General features: G+C 34.6%; 1 long non-coding RNA gene across 2 annotated transcripts in view; it reads right to left on the bottom strand.

Annotated features, from left to right (window-relative positions):
- Window positions 1-15,262, bottom strand: part of LOC149166883 (uncharacterized) — a 99,497-nt gene that overhangs the window by 19,212 nt on the left and 65,023 nt on the right. Inside the window, exons 3-4 of one of the 2 annotated variants that reach the window (XR_016260513.1) lie at window positions 3,571-3,698; window positions 3,383-3,444 (exon numbers count right to left, since the gene is read on the bottom strand). This is a non-coding gene — a long non-coding RNA (uncharacterized LOC149166883). Of the gene's footprint in view, window positions 1-3,212; window positions 3,445-3,570; window positions 3,699-15,262 lie in introns of those variants that run through there. The other variant, XR_016260512.1, reaches the window with a different exon arrangement.

Below are 15,262 nucleotides of genomic sequence, written 5' to 3'. Positions count from 1 at the left end.
AACCCCATGTCAGATCGATATGCCCATCATTAAATACTGCCCTGATCCAATCTGATCTTCAAGATTATTTCTGCACCTAGATATTGACATAGATCTCCTGTCGCACCCAATCTACCACCAAGATTGCCCGATGTCAGATACATCACTTCTACCGCCAAATACATCATTCCATATCCCATTCGCTCCCCATGTCTTATCGACCACTTAATTGCACCTCAAGTATTTTAGCACCATTCACACTTAAAACCACCTTACAAACACGTTGAACTTTTGTATAAATTGGCCTCCTCTGCACCTGGATATTCACATACACCTCCCCGCTTCACATAACATGGAATCCATTAGCATAAACCAACTTACTGAACTCACAGCATTGTTTCTCTTAGCACTTATTCTCACGACTCTTCTGATCATTGACATCGTAAAAGTCGAAAGACAAAGGAAAAAGAAACCAAAAAAAAACTAACATCTCTTTTGGATTATCTTACGCATTGTCTTATTTCCCCGCTTCTTTCTCTATTACAGGTGTACAACGGATGCTTCAAATATGCATTTGCATCCGCCATCACCGTCTCTGCTCAACTGCAGACATCATGTATCTCTCGGCCTACAGTGAATGTCCGTGCCCTAATAACTTCATAAGTTAGATAAGAACTTGAATCAGATCGACTGCAGTGTGTAATAGTTTTGTCATTAAGGCTTTTTCCTACCTTTTGCTCTTAGGAAAGCAACTCGATGCAACAAAAATCAATGTCAATTTGCTATCTCTGATTTCAACGATGCTTTTGTTAATGGGTGACACTTCTGGTATACAGAAGCTGCATTTTGCTTCTTAAAAACTCAGTTCCTTCCAATACTAACGTCATTCTCATTGCTTAGAAATTTGTTTTATTCATTAAAATTTTCAAGCACTTCACTTTCGGATGCACAGTAATTTGAACCTGCAGGAAAAGAAAAAAAACCGAACGGTTGTCAACGTCCTAATGATTACAGCATAAGCTGACTAAAGCGTAGAAAAACACTGAAATCAGATTACAGTTTTTGTTAGTTTCTCAGTCCCAGCCACTTCTGACAGCGTTTCTTCCAGGCAGTTGGATTCATGTACTAATGGGGGAGCCTCTAGGCCACCTGCTATTAGCTCTCTGATTGCTGATCCCTCCACAACAAGCTCTGGTGACGCATAGCTCTGGTGAGGCATTAACGGCAGCATTAGCATGAATTATTTCGTGAAGCCCTGGCGAGGGGGGCCAATCTCCTAGATATGGTTATGGGTCTGGATCAAACAGTTACTAGAGAACCAGCAACAGATCCAGTGCAGCTACTGTCAGACAGGCTCAACTTCACGCAGGGTGTCCTAATAACTTCATAAGTTAGATAAGAACTTGAATCAGATCGACTGCAGTGTGTAATAGTTTTGTCATTAAGGCTTTTGCCTACCTTTTGCTCTTAGGAAAGCAACTCGATGCAACAAAAATCAATGTCAATTTGCTATCTCTGATTTCAACGATGCTTTTGTTAATGGGTGACACTTCTGGTATACAGAAGTTCCTTCCAATACTGTAAAAGTTTATATTAATATTAAGTTATAGTTAATTTTCTTAATTATTCACATAATTAACAATGTCATTCTCATTGCTTAGAAATTTGTTTTATTCATTAAAATTTTCAAGCACTTCACTTTCGGATGCACAGTAATTTGAACCTGCAGGAAAAGAAAAAAAACCGAACGGCTGTCAACGTCCTAATGATTACAGCATAAGCTGACTAAAGCGTAGAAAAACACTGAAATCAGATTACAGTTTTTGTTAGTTTCTCAGTCCCAGCCACTTCTGGCAGCGTTTCTTCCAGGCAGTTGGATTCATGTACTAATGGGGGAGCCTCTAGGCCACCTGCTATTAGCTCTCCGATTGCTGATCCTTCCACAAGTAGCTCTGGTGACGCATAGCTCTGGTGAGGCATTAAGGGGGGCCAATCTCCTAGATATGGTTATGGGTCTGGATCAAACAGTTACTAGAGAACGAGCAACAGATCCAGTGCAGCTACTGTCAGACAGGCTCAACTTCACGAGTGGAAAGAACAAGCCACTATGTTGCTGAAGAGAAAATAAACCTTTGCAGCTCGCTGGGAGTGTAATGGTTAAGGTCAGGTTTATACCAAGCAGGTTTGCTCTATTGTTGAATAGCAAACAAACCTTTGTAGCTCGCGGGGAGTGTAACGGCTACAGTCAAGTTTATACTAGGTAAGTCTTACCGGGTCTAACCTCTATTTTTTTTCCATTAGCCAATGATGGGTGAAGTGAGTGCTAGTTGTGCAGCATAATAGGGCCTGGTAGACGGCGTAGAAATATAATAATACACTTGGGAGGGGCCGACAGGAAACACTAAGAAGGATATTTTTTCTAACGCCATATGAGGGTCTCTTCAAACCTTGCCAGTGGAAAGGAGCCTCAAATGAAGCCCAGAAGAACTACTACGAAAACAAATTTGGACAAATTTTCAAGGCAAGTTGAAATAATGCATTTTGTTTTGCGCATATTTTTGTTCTACACATACTAAGAATAAGAATATCAAGAGAAAACATGTACCTTTTGCAGCTTTCTCTTCCAATTGTATTTGCAATTGTGCCTTGTTGAAGCTCCTTATAACCTTACTCCTGGTGTGTTACATGTAATATTCAAACTACCTATACCGTATTGAAAAGTATGAGAAAACTCTTAGGGTTTTCCACTCGCTATTCATCACCGAGCTTACATAGTTTTCCTCTAATCAGTAGCATCTGTTAAAGAACCAATTTATCCAGAACTAGCGTTTAAGGCAATTAAGTCCTAGTCCCATCTCCTTAGTCATAGCCCACTTCATATCCGGTTCCAGAACCAGCTAACTAGTTTTATAAGCACCATTATATGCAGAAAATAACTCTGTTTTGAATAGAAAGAGATCTTCAGATAGCCAAATGAGGAGAAAAATACATGTTATGCAGTTTTTAACTGTTTAATGTATGTTGTTTTGAAGAATAGAACTGGTAGGAATCCCACATGATGAAAATTTAGAATGTAATGAAGTAGATGGATTTGTTGATGTTTTTATGAAGTGAAAGACAAGGTTTCAGCTTTTTTGGAGTGCTTGTAAGGCACAACTATATGTATATTTGATTGCTACTTGAAATATCAATATGACTTTCTTATTGAAAATAGAATGTAGAAAAAATATAAGAGAATAGTTGTGTGACACAAGGAAACGAAAAACTACAGAGGATTAATTTAGTAGTAAATTAATAGCTAGCATCTTTAAAATTGACTTATCGTCACCATGAGAACATTGGTTCAAATGATTACTGCAAACTACAGAAGGGATCAAATCATAAAAGGGGGTCAGCAAGTTACAGATTGTCGGAGATGATGCAGGGTCAAGCTTATCAATCCAAAATCTCACCTACAAAAATGATCTGCAGATGAAAGTATCAGTGTTCTATCTGTAACATAACAAAATCGTCCAACTTATGATTCCATGTACAAAATTTTAATGCAATATTAAATAAAATGTAAAATTGACATATAGTTTAGAATCTTGCCTGTGGAATTCAAGGATTTTATCCTTCCTTTTCTGGCATTTACTGCTTTCTTTTGAGTTTCTTAGAGTGAGACTGAGGATATGGAAGACGAATTTCATGCGAGAACTTCTGCAGCTATAAAGTGAGATCTGACGGCATTCAAGTGCCAAATTAAGCAAAGCTTTGATTATTTTCTAATCTTTTAGGATTACATGAAAACAATTTCAACATTTCAACATTGTGTTTAAGTTACAATTTTCACATGTCCAGTTGACAGAAAGCTAGAATAAATAACAAAAGCATTCATGTCTTCTATTTTGGGTTTTTTAAGCATATAACTTAGGTGCGTTGTAAGAGGGCACTGAGACAAGCATACACCAGGAACATTCAAAATACAGGTATGACAATATCAAATCCTGCAAGCCTTTGACTAAACACTTTTCCTGAGTAAATTATATGAAAGTGAATGAATTTAATTCAAATCAAAATACATTTATGGGAACATTAATGGGTTGTTAAACCCTAAAGAAAACTATATATGAACATAAATACGAAGTAAATTATTTCCCTTTAAACCATCTGGGGAAAATGCAAAATTGACCTTGAAAATAACTTGATTAGTGCAACCGTTACACATGAGCCTAGTATGGCCCCTGTAGCAATCAAATAGACATAATGTTTTTCTTGCATTTCTCTTCTCTAGGTACCTCCATTACATAAAATGAAAAGAAAATACCTATATATAGTTACACAAGCAATTCAAATCAAGGATGGAGGGAAGTGAGTGGTGGTCTGTAATGATTTAAAGCAAAGGGAAAAAATATTGTATTTCAAATTGGGCTTCCTTGATTGCCAAAAACGCCTTTGACGTCACTTGTTACAGTCGGGTGAAACTAAAATTGCTTGAAAAGGAAAATTATGAAATGGAGCATATTCATCAGGAACAAATCCCATTCTAGGTCCAGTGGTTGTTAAGAAGATTAACTTAGAGATTAAGTTGTGTATCCATAAAATCCAGTTGCGTTGCCCTCAGTTTTACTTGCATAGGTAGCACAAAGATAGGAAGTATCTAGAGAGCGAGGCCAACCCCTGTCTTCATTTATAAAATGTATCATCTAGATGACTGGGTGAAGCTCATCCTCCCGAGAATATCAATAGTGACCTCAAAGGCATCAAGCAACTTTTTTCCTCAAGGGCTAAACTGAATGTGACCAGAACTTTACTGTAAGGGAAGCTGGCTTAAGCCCTTACTCACTGATCACCTGCAGTGATGAATCTAGGGACCTTGGCACTCTTTCTGTAAGAGTGCTAACGCTAAAAAATGCTTAACTCATCAAGTTCATGCATAGTCTGGTCATCAACAACTTTAGCTAGGTAAACCCAAGCTTCTTCTCCCTTGTGCTGAAGGAAGACTTCATTGGCACTGCAAAGCTCGAATAACAACTTACTGAGGGAGGTATTCATCACGTTCCACTGTGCAGGCTGAGATCCAATGCTAAGCCACAGATGTTCATCGCCACCAACATCAACTAGCGGCTATCGAAATTGACCTTCAAGCAATGACCTCGCAAAGTCGGCTATGCATGGCTTGTCTGGTATTGAATCAAATCTAACAACGAGTTAGAGGCGGACTAAGCAAAGCCTTCCTACAAGCCAACCACTCCTCATTCAGAATAAAATCTGTAACAGAATTACAAAAAGCCCATGTTATGACTCACAAAAGAAGGGCTCAAGCTTCGTTGTTGTTGGTTTTGGTGCTACATATCCCAAATAACATGGCAGGCGAGCTGTGTAGAACCAAGTAACATTGTAGCGAAACTAACTAGAATAACATGGCGGGCGAACTGTGTAGAACCAAGTAACATTGCAGCGAAACTAACTGAAATAACAAAGCGGGCGAACTGTGTAGAACCAAGTAAAATGGCAACCGAACTAATTGAACAACATTGGGACTCGTCGTCGGATCCAGAGTGTCCATTCCAAACCAGATAAGGAGGGATGTAAACATGTTTTTACTGTCAAGGAGCGATGTAAACATGTCTTAACTAGAAAAGGGAAAACAACAAGTGGGTTGCGTGCAGGAACTACATGCATACCAGATATGAATTTAAGCACATGGCGAACATTCACTTAGAAAATGAATATCTATGTCCTCGTTGAATGTTCAAATTGTGGGCAAAATTATGCATCTCTCTCATTCTAGTTGCCGGTTGATTTCAATTTCGCAACCTTGTCTCTTAATTTAAATAATGGACAATGAATTTTAGTAACCCATAGACCATTCCCCAGGATGTTAGAGTTTCAAGCTTTTCAAATTGATCCTCAATTATTATAAAAACCAAAAATTTAATTCCTAAATTATAATAATGGGCAACTTATAGTTCCCAATGCACATAATCCCAATACATGGTTCGACGACATCAATTTTCACGGTTGTAATCTTTTTCAAATTATAATAATGGGCAACTTATACTTCCCAATGCACATAATCCCAATACATAGCCCCACAGCTTATCCATTTTCACGACTGTAATCTTTTTAAAATTATAATAATGGCAACTTATAGTTCCAAATGCACATAATCCCAATACACAGGCTGAGAACGTATCCATTGTCACAGCTGTAATCATTTAAAAGATGTTCCATAGCAATAATTTTGTAATGATTTCTAATATTTGTCTAGTTGACAAATTTAACAAAGTATATATATCTTAACTAGATTTTATGTACTTTCAGAAATTCGATTGAGGTAGCTTTGTAATTCTCCATCGCAAGGTTCTGCCAGGCAGGGACTTGCTGCTTGGCAGCTCATCTTGTTTGCATTAGTGTTTAGTATTAACTAACGAAAATGCTTGTGTTAAAGGATAATAATTTAGATGTAAGTAATTTTTATTTAGTTATTAAAAATTTGAGGGATAAGTTCACGATGAGGCAACTTTTAAAAGAGAGAGGAACTATTTCAAAGAACTTTCAAGTTAGACTTCTCCATATAGCATTGTGTTGACCACTACTGAAATTCAACCTAATGAAATAATAATAATATTAATGAAATAATAATAATATTAATATTAATATTAATAAATAATTGTTTAATTTAAAATTGTCATTAAATATGAAATTGAACAAATAATAATATTATTATATTAATAATATTATTATATTAAAAATTGATATGAGAGGATTGAAGTATGTCTTAAAATTGTGTTTGTTTGATTAAGAACTCATCTTCCTCCAACTTAAAGAAACAAAACTTAAAGAAACAAAGTAATGGCGAAAGAAATTTGACAGGAGTGAAACTCTGCCTCCTTATACACCACTAGCTAGTCATTCAAGGTGGCCCCGTTATTATTCAATAATGGTGATGAGTCACTCTATATTGTCCTCACTTCTTGTTTGAAAATTGAATTACTATTTGATATGTGCGAAAATACAAAATTAAAATTAATAAAATAAATTTGCATAGCTTTATCTGAATTTTATTTTTATACTTCTATTGAGTCTCTATTTCAAACTCACTCTTTTAATATTCCTCTAAAAAATAGGTTTTTTTAATAATTCTCTATATTTAATAAATCCATAGAGATATATCTATATAAATGATAGATTCATTAAATATACCTTAATTAAAAAATTAGTTTAATCTTCTGAATTCAAATAAAAGTCCCTTTGAATTTGAATAGAGATCGAAATGATGTCAACACTATCTTTACCCACAACTATCAATATCAAATTTTGATCGGTGGAGATTAGTACACAAAGATCTAAAATGTGTATTTCACGCAATTTCTTAAAAAAATTGAAGGATTAAACTCAAGTGATATATTTTTTTTCCTAAATTTAGGCACTAACTAGAACTCCAGATGAATGGAGATTTCTCCGAATAAAATAAAAATATTAAACAATACAAGAAGATATCCTCTATATGTGATAATGGAAGATATCCAATGTTAACTAAAGATAGTTATAATAAGTGTGTACATAACAATGTCTACATGAGATTATAATGAGTAGTATTAGGTTTATTGGAAAATATGTGTTACAAATAACTAATACGAATATTCCCATGATCTGAAACTTAGAGAGTAAATATAAGGAAAATTTGGGTCTAGGAAACCAGGCCCATTAATTACCTATATAGACACCCTCATAACTCTTGAAAAGGAGTTATGAAAAGGAGAAAGAAAAATAGGAAAAACAAACTTTTTGAAAGTGTTCGTATAGGCATCTCACAATGATCCATTGAATGGAAAAAATAGGATCCGCTAAAAGCTTCAACAAAATAATATGACTAAAATTTTGAAAGGGAGAGCAAAGTATCCTTAATGAACTTGGCTCATCTATGAAGTACACAAAATTTTGAAAGGGAGAGCAAAGTATCCTTAATGAACTTGGCTCATCTATGAAGTACACAAGGTTTTATTGCAACAACACGAGAAAGGAAAATACTCACAACCACCATGTAAATGCTTTAGATAAATAAAAGGTTATCTTGAAAAATAGAAATTAAATGATCCAAACAAAAAGTATGGCATAATATGCAAGGAGTTCCTCATAATCTCAAGGTGTCAATATGATGAAAGATCCATGTAGAAATCGAAACAACAAATTTCCCATTTTTCAAACAAAGAGACTAATCCTCTAAGCTAAGTCTCTCTAATCCTGAAAAATGAGTCTCACTAATCCTGAAAAATGAGGCACTTCTCACATGCAATCCATAAAAACATCAAAATCCTGAAAAATGAGGCACTTCTCACATGCAATCCATAAAAACATCAAGAAATGGGCATCCTTTTGGACATCAATCCATCTTAGCAAAGTGCATGAGTTATTAGATGCTACAACCTATGATTCGAAATATGTATTGATGCTAGTTACATGGCTCACTCTAAAAAGATAATTCATTCACTTCGTCAATGTTAATAGGGGCACCCAGTCCATATTCTTCTAGCACGTGGTCGATCCTGCCACTTGTCACACACTTGTCTCAAACATTAAGCCATGTATGCTTAAAATAAACGATGTTGAATAAAATGGTTTTGCATAAAGAATTACTTGACGAAGATTTCCACACCATCCCATGACAATTCCAATAGAAGGATAAAACAAAGGGCACAAATTAGTAGAAGAAGGTGATTCACTTGGAATGTGCTAGTTCTTGTTTATGTCAATGAATTCCTTTGCCATGGATGAGGAATTTTCCAAGGAGTGAGTTGTGGTCTGTGAACCCTAGCTAGATTCGTTGCAACAACTACAACATTGATTGTTGTTGGTGCTTTCGTTTCTAGGTTTTTAGAGGGCACCAACAACCTCCGATGGAATCATGAGTAAACATATAGGAACTAGTAAACTTCAAAACCCATAACATTACATTGGGTGGACTGTGTGGCCCATGTTTCTAGAATGGTGATTAGTCCACACATTATGTTTTCAAAAAATGCAGTCATCCATCCAACATTCAATTAACTCAAGGAAATTGAACGTAGAACAAGGTTCTTTTATCATATAAAAATCAGAAACTAATCCAAATAATAGATGAATGGAGACTCTAAGGAACTTGATAAACATATCTAATATTGCCATTTAAATATAAAAAAGTATCCTCATATATAATAAAGGAAGAGATTTATAGTTAACTAAATAATAGCTATAACAATTAATCACTATAACTATATGATCTTAAAATTAATAATAATTAACCAGATATGTTGAAATGTAATCATGAAGATGTTCTTTCAACTAAAGAAAATGTATAATTAGTGTGAGTCTATACTAGCATTTGCACCTTATGTTGCAAAGGAAACGCCGTAAGGCATAGAGTGGGGAAGAATAGGTAATCAAATCTGTCAAAATTAAGATTAAATTGATCTATTAATTTTTCATTTACATACACTGAAATCGTATGCAGCGTGGGATAAGAATCTCAAGAATCTCAAGTTATCATTCAGATAAATTTCTATAGTCCATGTTCTATTTTAAATATTTTACTCTTTTGTCATAACTGGAAGAATCTCAAGTTATCATTGAGATAAATAAATCTCTATAGTACATACTCGTTATATATATATATATATGAATGAAGATCTCTGCTATGATTTATATTACTCTCTATAGTCCATGCTCTATTTTAAATATTTTACTCTTTTGTCATAACTGGAAGAATCTCAAGTTATCATTGAGATAAATAAATCTCTATAGTACATACTCATATATATATATATATATATATATATATATATATATATATATATATATATATATATATATATATATATATGAATGAAGATCTCTGCTATGATTTATATTATTGTGGCAATGCCATTTTTCTCTCGCAAAGTTGCATCCATTAGTTTTTTTAAGACATTAAAAGAATCTAGCTGCTATGGTTTGTTATGATCGATGGGTTATCTTTTAGATTATATTGTAGATGATGTTAGATACATTAAATCATTTTGAAATAAACACGGACATGCCGTTGGCATTGATTAGTGGCATATGCTACAATAACTTATCTTCATTGAAAAAGAGGTTGACGTATTCATTGAGAATCTCTCACACTAAAACTTCTTGAAACATGGCTTGAAACACCATGTGTTAATGATGTTTTCATAGAAGTTGCAACAATGAATGTTGAAGGCAACATGGATGTTGTAGAAAATAAAAATGTTAATGAAATTTCCATGCAATAGTGTCCTTGAGAGACAAAATATTTTTATGATTTATTTTGGAACAAATTGATGAAGAGCAAGCTATGGAAGGTGACATGTGGTAGTCATTTACATACAAGCCAATTTTTGAAGAAATAGAGGACATGCATGGACAACTTGGAAGAATCGAATAGTTGCACCAGCCAATAAAGACACTGAAATCTGAAGCTTACAACAAAAAGACAAAGCTAAAGCAATGAAGAAAAGAAAAGGAAATCCAACTGATGTCAAAAAAAATAAAATTGTAAGCATAGCTTAGACTCGGACCAGAAAATATCTTAGTTTAAATTTTTGTTTTTTGTAATTAAAGGGGAGTGTTCCATAAAATAATTTCAACCACCCATTTAAATAGGAGACAAATGTTTGTTGGAAATCTTCGAAAATTTTATATCGGAACGATCTCAAAACATACAGGTAATGACTCATTTTCTTCGGTCAAGGATAGTGTGCATTTGCATGGAGTGCACAAAACAATTACAAGTGATAAGTATATTTAGTTTCAAAGTGATTGGTACATTTTTTCCCATTTGCAAATCGATGGTACAACAAACATGGTAAATAAAGTTCTAAAAACATGTTGCAGATAAATTCTGGAGAGCATATAGACAAAAAGAAATTTAACTGGTGTCAACAAAGTACAAGAAAACCACCCCTCCTTATCGTCCAGAGTTGTGAACTTAGTAGAATTACCAATATGAATAGGTCAGCAAAGGTGTCAAATAGTTCAAGCACAATAAATGGGTAGCCTTTCATAAAAATAAAAAGGTATTCCCATTAAAGTAAGTGATGGTACATCTAAGAGGAGTGATTTCCTAAAGGTTTCTGCAACAAAGTAAAGTTAAAAACAAAATAGGTAAGTTAAAACTTAAAAGCAAAAGAAAATTGAACCATGTAAAATTCTAATGACAAGGCAATCATCGATATACATCACTTAAAATTTCAATGTTTCAAACATTTAAATATCTAAGACAAGGTCAAAAGATGAACCAAGGCAATGTTGAATGACCAATTACACGTCCATCAATTTATAAACTCTATTTAGTCAAGTGGAAAGGTTTACCAGATTCATGCCACACTGACAAATAGAAAAAAAAAAATGATGAAGCACAATGAGAGCAGTTTAACATAAATTGATAAACCAAAAAATGAAGATATGAAAATTGAAAAACCTGAAAAGCTAAATTTGTGAATGCTTGCTTTACGAGTAGAAGAGCGTAGAGCCTCAGGGGTTAGTTCAAGATGAACCAGACATGAGATTTTTTCCCAAATTTGAGAGGTTACAAGTTCGACTTTCTTGATCCTCTTTATATTACGCTCCAGAATCAGGATCAACGTTTACCTCATTTATCATTCACGGATCATAGGAAAGTACTTAGAACTTAGAAGGTTTTCCGTGAAGTATTTTCTTCTGAAAAAAAGGATAAAAGATGTAAAACTTCAAAAAAACCTGCAACTAGATCACCAAACATGTATCAACCTGTAAACTTAGCTGACAACATGCAACATTGTGCGAATTGTATACTCAAGTCCATGAGAGCCAAAAGTTGAAGTGTTTGGAAAGTGTTGAAGAGTTTAGAAAGTGTTACCATTTTAGTATTTTTAGGATATATCCTCCATATAAACCCAAAAATCCAAATTATAAATTACACGTTTTATTAAAATTAAGTGTTAAGTTCTCCCTAAGGATGGTCAAAATGACATTTATTAAGCAAAGAAGCACTAGAAGTAATGGTAAACGTATAAAGCATGCATACATATGTTTTCTAGAGTCCAAACTCCACCCTATGTTAGAGGCTTACTAGAATTTGATCACCACAGAGTCATTAATTGGTCAAGTTTATGAGGTACAAGGTTCATGTATCTCCCTATTCAAAGTGAGTACTATGGAATAGGATAGATCTTCAACCCCTAGCGGAAGGATGAATAAATCTACCATCACTGATAGGGAAGGCATGTAAAACAATATTAAAACTACCATCACCGAGGGGAAAAGAACTCCAACCTTGCCTTTAGGTGATAGCAATCAAAAAAGATGTAAACAGTAGTAATTCTGATATCACTAAGGGGAATATGTGCAAACAATATTAACTACTATCACCAAAGGGAAAAGAACTCCACACCTTGCCTTCAGGTGCCAGCAAGCAAACATATTCAGATTCCAACCAGCTCATCCCTGGTGCGTCACCAGTGTAAAGACAAACTTCCAAATTCCTACCAAAGCATCAATCAGTTTCCCAATAAGATTCAATGGTATTTGGGTATTTATTCAGTTTTAAGAAACCAACAAGGCTGGTAGGCAGTAGTGTTCTTTTCCCAGTATGTACAATCATTATTGGACAAACTTAAGCTTTGTCGCATTGGGTTTCAGGACTAAACTTCTGGCTAATTGTTATCATAATGAGATTACAATGGGTAAATTGGACTGTATTTGAAACCTCAAAATACACTGTCGTAATCTTCACCATTCTTGGTGCTTGATAATATAAATACTGACCTTATATTTGATGTGTAGGAGGTGCATGATAATATAAACATCGTTGCAAAATTCCTAAGTTCAGAAATTAGTCTGGAATTAGAAGATCTACACAAATCTAGACCTTTTTGCTGTCAATTGTGTTTGCGATATATGGAAACGTACAGAATAGTACACATTTAAAACAAGAGAACATAGTAAAAAGACACATTTTTGTGACATATGGAACCGTACTGAATGGTACACATTTAAGACAACACAACACAGTAAAAATAAGAGAAGTTGCGATTACTTAAGGAATCAGCAAACATGTCACTTGGTAGAATCAAACAATGGTGGGGCAAGAACAACACTCGACTTTAACAGACCCCGCAAACTTCCGTTTGACAACTCTACTCTAAAATGTAGGATTAACTTAAAATTTCATTGTTCGCATATAACTAGCTATGCTGCGACTAGTAGCAGATAGATTAATACTTTTTCCCTTCGCCAATTGGATGCCCCATTCTCCAATTGCAGATCAGTCCTCAAAATCTTATGTTAATTTTCTTAATTATGCAACACCTTATATTAAGATTCTTAACCATCATACAAAAGGATTATAGTATTAACTGTGACAAATATTTCAAATTATAGTTTTGCATTCAATCCCAAATAAAAAGCAACAGTAGATTGGGCACTCTCACAAAAGGTGAAACCTACACATATATGACAGAGCTATTCGTGTTTACTCTATGGTCACTATTTTGAATCTGTACTAAGGTGACCTAAAAATTAGGACAAGAATACAAAACATCAAAATATACAAATTTGTTACTTCTGCATATAATTAATAAAATTAATTAAATTTTGGAGTAAGAGAGTAAACTGTTTCTGGTTAGTTGACTAAAACTGAGTTATAAGGAGTCGAAGTGAACTACTAACCATTTGGAAAGACTAAAAGTCTGTACAGAGGAAGCAGGGGTGGCAGTGATCACATTGGATCAATGAAAATCAGGGACTTGATTATGCCTAGAGGCTTGGTCATGCCACAAATGGTGAGAAAGAGGAACTGGCAGTTTATCAAGGCCTTGAACTGCTTAGGGCAGCGGGAATAAAATGTGTTATAGTGGTTCCACCATAGTAATTTGAAATTTGCATTGTCAAATGTCTCCACAAGAAATTCGTCTTGTAGAGTTCAAGCGAGTCTTGCTACACTCATTCATAGAGTTCAAGAAATGATAGGAGATTTTTGGGGAAATAACATGTGTAACAGTGGTGGGGATTCCACCATTGTAATTTGAAATTGTCATTGTCAAATGTCTCCACAAGAAAATGTCTTGATCGACTCATTCATAGAGTTCAAGCAATGATAGGAGATTTTGAAAATTCCTATACACAATTCTCATCAAAGAAAGAAAAATATTATCAAAATTGAAGTCTTTTAGGCCCTAAGAACTCTCCATTCAATCACAGATTCAAGGGCCAAACCCTCAATTCAATCGCAGATTTCATATAAAGTAATTAATGTGGAAAAAGTCTGCAAAAAATCAGGCAACGTTGAATGACCAATTACACGTCCATCAATTTATAAACTCTATTTAGTCAAGTGGAAAGGTTTACCAGATTCAATCGCAGATTTCACATAATGTAATTAATGTGGAAAAAGTCTACAAAAAATCAGGATTAAATTCTAAAATTGCGATTTTTTCAACAAAACTATTTAATCCTCCAATTTTTTGCACACTTTTTTAGAAACAAAAAAATTGCGATTTATTCGTTATATGCCCAATTTTATCGGGAGTTGACCCAAAAAGTCTGTTGTCTTAAGAGTTGAGACTCGGACAAAACTCAAGATTCAGGGGTTGATTCACTATATTGATATGTGATGTAGCACTAGACTTCATATACATATTATATATTAGCTTTCTTTACATGTTTATGTGGAAATGCATTTATTTGATGTTGTGAATACTCTAGATGTTAAAAAAAAAATTAAAATAAATTGAATTTTTTTGTGTTTTTTTAATTTTGCCGGCTTTTTTAACGAGTTTTTCAACTTTTGGACCCTTGTCGTAATTCCGACTTCGAATTTTTCCACATTGATAATTCCGACTTCGAATTTTTCCACATTGATCTTTTTCCACATTGATATAAACTTTTGGACCCTTGCCGTAATTCCGACTTCGACTTTTTCCACATTGATATAAACGTTTCGGGGCCAATATGGGGGTCTCAATTCAAGGGCGGAGTCGGGGACTAATTTGGGGGTCATTTTAAGAAGAGTATTTCATATAAACGGCAGCAAGGGCTGCTCGGCCTTCTCTCCCGTCCCATGATATAACCTTACTATATACACAAGTATGTCGGTCATTTTAAGAAGAGTGTTTCATATAAACGACAGCGAGGGCTGCTCGGCCTTCTATCCCATCCCATGATATAACCTTACTATATACACAAGTACATCTTGTTGCCCCGAGTGTTAGACTGTTAGTTCAAGTACACAAGTGAGAAATGGGAGTTAGAGCCACTGCAGAGACCTTTACTTCAACATTCA

This window comes from Pinus tabuliformis, chromosome 5_1 (genome assembly GCF_031772625.1).
Source record: "Pinus tabuliformis cultivar Carrire ecotype Pingquan chromosome 5_1, CPIR1, whole genome shotgun sequence".
Classification (NCBI taxonomy): domain Eukaryota; kingdom Viridiplantae; phylum Streptophyta; class Pinopsida; order Pinales; family Pinaceae; genus Pinus; species Pinus tabuliformis.
The sequence above is the reverse complement of the archived record's forward strand: the minus strand, read 5'-3'. Positions and strand labels throughout refer to the sequence as shown.